This window comes from Cryptomeria japonica, chromosome 1 (genome assembly GCF_030272615.1).
Source record: "Cryptomeria japonica chromosome 1, Sugi_1.0, whole genome shotgun sequence".
Classification (NCBI taxonomy): domain Eukaryota; kingdom Viridiplantae; phylum Streptophyta; class Pinopsida; order Cupressales; family Cupressaceae; genus Cryptomeria; species Cryptomeria japonica.
In genome coordinates, this window is record NC_081405.1 from 511,434,964 (window position 1) to 511,440,649 (window position 5,686).

A 5,686-nucleotide genomic window follows, 5' to 3' on the forward strand; every position below is an offset into this window, starting at 1 on the left:
TGAGAGTGAGCACTAGAATATGTTTATTTTTTGTAATTTTTTGTTGAGTATTTTTTTTAATGGATTTTCCAATCAAGCATATCCTGAAAATTAGGTACCTGTTCGTGCTCGAAGCATAACTTTCACTAAAATATTTGAAAATGCAATTTTTTTTTTTTTAAATTGTAAAGAATCAAGTGTACTACAATAATATATAAAGTTTTTTAAATTTGGATAAGTAGATCAAAAGTTATTAAAAAAAATGGTATGCGTATGTCTATGAGAACTATGGAGACACTCATAAAACAAATTCAATAATAATATGTTATTGTTGTTAAATTTTTTTTTAAAATATATGGTTAGAAAGCTTAGAAGATGGGTGAAAATATGGTGGCAATTTTAGAAAGCTCAAGCTCTTGTTCATTACTCTAGGATTGTACTAAATCAGTTCTCAACATATCATTCTCATGAGCCAACCTACCATATTCTTCAAATTTGTTCTTTAGGGATACAACAAGATTTTCTTCCTTTTTCATTCGGTCCTCAATCTCTTTAGAAATTAACATAGTTATAACTTGCATTTCATTTCTCATAACCATGTTCTCCTGACTCAATTTCTGGCATTGTTCCTTAAGTGCATCTTTCTCTTCATCATCCCGATTTTGCAAAGGTTCCTTCCTCCTAGCTTGAACAGATGATAACCTCTCTTGTAGGACAATAATGAATTCCTTAGGAGAATTTAATTCATCTTGTAGCTTTAAGTTCTTCAACCTTTCAGCATGATAATCTTTAAGTGCCATCTCATGTTGTTTCTCAAAACCTATATCCATGGATTCCGGATTCAAGATCTGTTCGGTGTGGAGCCTAATTAGTCTCCAAGTGGGAGATTGTTGAAATGTGGCGACTGATCAGCAAAGTATTTTTTTGGGGTATTTTTTTGAAGAAAACCAACATTGTAATAAAACCCTAAAAAGGCCGACTTTGTTTTTGCCCTAAAAATGTATGTTATAAGCGGCTAGGATGCTTAAGGTATTGTAAGGTTGATGTACTATTTTTGCTGGATAATAAGAAAGATTGGATGACTGTGTATGGTGGATGCAACCCATTTTGGGTGAACCACGTTAAATCTTTGTGTTATTATTGTCCTGTTTTATTTCTTTATCTTTTGTATTTAAATCTACATATAATTGTTAGTTCATATTTGCTTCGGATCTGCTTGAAACACTAACAATTGGTATCAGAGTGAGGTTTTTTGTAAATTGGCAGGACTTTCAAATTTGAGTGGGAGCAATGGAGGATTCCAAATTCAAGGTCAAAAAGTTTAATGGCCAGAATTATCAGTTATGGAAAATGTAGAAGGAGGATTACCTGTATCAAAAGGATTTGTGGCAGCCATTAGAAGGAAAGGCAAAGAAAGCGACCACAATGTCAGATGAAGAGTGGAACATTTTAGATAGAAAGGCACTGGGATTCATTCGATTGTGCCTTGCACCATCTGTAGAATTCAATATAATAGAAGGAAAAATGACTGTCGATTTGATGGTGACATTGGCTAAGTTGTATGAGAAACCCTTGGCTTCGAATAAGGTATTTCTTATGAAGTGTCTATTTAATTTGAAAATGAGTGAGGGAGGATTTGTAGTAGAGCACTTAAATGAATTTAATACAATTACCAGTCAATTGTCTTTGGTAAAAATTACTTTTGTAGAAGAGGTTAGGGCTCTCTTGATTTTATGTTCTTTGCCAGAAAGCTGGAATAGCTTGGTTATGGCTGTAAGTAACTCTGTCTCTGGTAAAAATACTTTGGTATTTGATGATATTGTTGGTATTATCCTAAGCGAGGAAATACGAAGGAAAAGCACAGGTGAGACTCCAACATCATCAGGTAGTGTTCTGAATGTGGAGAATAGAGGAAGATCAAAGGAAAGAGGAAAAGGCCCTGGGAATGAGAAGTCATGAGGGAAGTCAAAGAAAGGATGCTCTCAATCTAGAGGAAAGAAAAATTGCTGGTACTACAGAAAGCCTGGTCATCTAAAGAAAGACTGTTGGTCTCGGAAAAACAAAGAAGGAGACAAAAATGAAAATGACAATAAGGAAGTTAATATTGCAAGTAATACTGTACAAGATTCTTTAATCTTATGTTTGGATAATGTTAATGATTCCTGGGTAATAGATTCTAGGGCTTCATTTCATGCTACACCCCATAGAAAATATTTTCTAGATTATGTTCAAGGTGATTTTGGACAGGTATATTTGGGTGATGATGAGCCCTATCAAATTGTTGGAAAAGGAAAGATAAAGATCAAGTTGTAGAATGGAAATGAATGGTTTCTACAGGAGGTAAGACATGTTCCTAATTTAAGAAGAAATTTAATTTTTGCAGGGCAACTAGGTAGTGAAGGTTGCATAGTTACCCTCTTAAAAAGTATGTGGAAAGTCGCTAAAGGATCATTAGTAATAGCTAAAGGTGTGAAGGTAGGCACATTATATCTGTGTATAGGTAACACTTACTCTACCGTAGCTGCTACAAATAAAGTTACTGTAGGGACAACAACAATAAATGTTGCAAGAACAGATTCGATAATGTGGCACCATAGGCTTGGGCACATGAGTGAGAAAGGGATGAAAACCCTTCACTCCAAAAATCTATTGCCAGGACTAAAGAAGATTGATTTAGAGTTCTATGAAAACTGTGTTTATGGTAAACAGAAAAGAGTCAGATTTCTCAAGGTTGGCAAAGAGAAGAAGAGTGAGAAGTTAGAGCTTGTACATTCAGATGTATGGGGACCGACTCAAGTATCATCTCTTGGTGGCTCTTGTTATTATGTTATTTTTATTGATGACTCAACCAGAAAAACATGGGTATATTTCCTAAAACAAAAATCAGATGTTTTTGAAACTTTTAAGAAATGGAAAGCTTTGGTTGAGAATGAGACAGGAAAAAAGTTGAAGTGTCTCAGATTGGATAATGGAGGTGAGTATTGCAGCAAAGCATTTGAAGATTACTACTCCTTAAATGGGATTCTAAAGTAGAAGACAGTTCCAAGAACTCCACAGGAAAATGGTGTGTCAGAGAGAATGAATAGGACTATCATGGAACACGCGAGGAGCATGAGATTGCATGCTAGATTGCCCAGTGGGAGCTAGGCATGAAAGAGGAGATGGACTCCTTGATGAAAAATAAGACTTGGGACTTAGTCCCTTTACCTACAGAAAAAAGAGGCTTGCCTGAAAAATGGGTTTATCGGCTGAAGGAGGAGGAAGGAGGTTAGAAAAGATATAAGGCCAGACTGGTGGTAAAAGGTTTTGCACAGAAAAAGGGTATAGATTATGATGAAATATTTTCTCCAGTTGTAAAAATGACTTCAATTAGAATTGTACTTAGTCTTATGGCTGCAGATGATTTACATCTTGAACAATTAGTTGTCAAAATAGCTTTTCTCCATGGAGATTTGTAGGAGGAAATTTACATGTTGCAACCACAGGGATATGAGGTCAAAGGTAAGGAGAACTTGGTGTGCAAGTTGAAGAAAAGTCTGTATGGCTTAAAGTAAGCACCCTGACAATGGTATTTAAAATTTGATAGTTTCATGGCTGAACATGGTTATCATAGATGTCATTCTGATCATTGTGTATATTTTAAGAGATTTGATAATGGTAGTTATATTATCCTGTTGCTTTATGTTGATGACATGCTTGTTGCCGGGTCTAACATGCAACATATAAATGATCTTAAATAGAAATTAGCCAAGTCATTTGCTATGAAGGATTCGGGTGCAGCTAAGCAAATTCTCGATATGAGGATTACACGGGACAAGAAAAATAGAACCTTGAATTTGTCCCAAAGTGAGTATATAAAGAAGGTGTTGAAAAGATTTAACATGCACGATGCAAAAGCAGTTAGTACACCTTTGGCTAGTCATTTCAAATTGACTAAGGCGATGTGCCCAAAGGCACCGGAAGAGATTAATAAAATGTCTAACATCCTGTATTCATTAGCTGTTGGCAGTCTGATGTATGTAATGGTATGCACAAGACCATATATTGCACATGCAGTGGGAGTTGTGAGCAGGTTTATGAGTAATCCGGGTATGGAACATTGGAATGTTGTGAAATGGATTCTTTGGTATTTGAAAGGAACTACTACGAAGGCATTATATTTCAAAGGATCTAATGCTGCTCTGAGTGGATTTGTTGACTCTGATCTGGCAGGTGATATTGATTCATGGAGGAGTACTACAGGGTATGTTTTTACTATAGGGGGAACTGCAGTCAGTTGGATTTCTAGGCTGCAAAAGGTTGTTGCACTTTCAACTACTGAAGCTGAGTATGTTGCTGCTATAGAAGCTAGCAAGGAGATGATTTGGTTGCAATGTTTTCTAGAGGAATTGGGTCAGACACAAGAGGATAGCCCATTATATACTAATAGCTAGAGTGCCATTCATCTTGCAAAGAACTTTGCGTTTCATTCAAGGACAAAGCACATTCAGCTTAGGTACCACTTCATCCAGACTATTTTGGAGGAGGGTCAGTTACGGCTTGAAAAGATTCACACAAATGAGAATCTTGCTGATATGTTCATGAAGTTAGTTCCACAGGAGAAGCTGATTTCTTCATTAGTTTTTGTTGGTCTTATTGATTGATAATTATGGAATTTATACCAGTTGAGTCCTAGTGTTTTATCTAGCAAATGTTGCATGTATAGTGGTGTCATGTAGTATCAGTCTCCAAGTGGGAGATTGTTCGGTGTGGAGCCTGATCAGTCTCCAAGTGGGAGATTGTTGAAATGTGGTACTGATCAGCAAAGTATTGTACACTCAACACGTATCCTCACCAGGGTCTGCGGCTGGGTCGAGCCTCAGGCAGGGGTTAGGGAGTGGCAGCCTCCAAGAAAAGGGAGGGTTCGGGGCTGGGAGCCCCCGAGAAAAAAAAATTTGGGTATTTTTTTTGAAGAAAACTGACATTGTAATAAAACCCTAAAAAGGCCGACTTTGTTTTTGCCCTAAAAATGCATGTTATAAGGGGCTGGGATGCTTAAGGCATTGTAAGGTTGATGTACTATTTTTGCTGGATAATAAGAAAGATTGGACGACTGTGTATGGTGGACATAACCCATTCTGGGTGAACCATGTTAAATCTTTGTGTTATCTGTGTCCCGTTTTATTTCTTTATCTTTTGTATTTAAATCTGCATATAATTGTTAGTTCATATTTGCTTTGGATCTGCTTGAAACCCTAATAGGATCTTCCTCAAGTTGTTAAACTTCCTCTGAGGAACAAGGCTCTAATACCAATTGTTGGAATCCAATAACACTAAGAGGGGGGGTTGAATCAGTGTTATACCAATGAATTAATTTTATCCTTATTAAAACATGCATACACCAACTGGTATACCGGTATAGACAGAATTAAAAGAAGTAAAGCAACCAATAAGCCAATCACATAAATGAGAATCATAACACACAAAATTATACGTGGAAAACCTCAAAGAGGAAAAAACATGGTGGGATTTGTGACCCACAATATTAATCCATTTTCCATATGAAGAGATATTACAAACTATAAGGGGCCTACACTTGCAGGAAGGCTTACAGCCTAGAGCACACTACTCAATCACAAATAGAGCCTCACTGACTACATATAAATCCAAACTACAATTCAGAGAAGTGTTGAACTGCTAAGATAGCATCTTGTATGCCAGAATATAG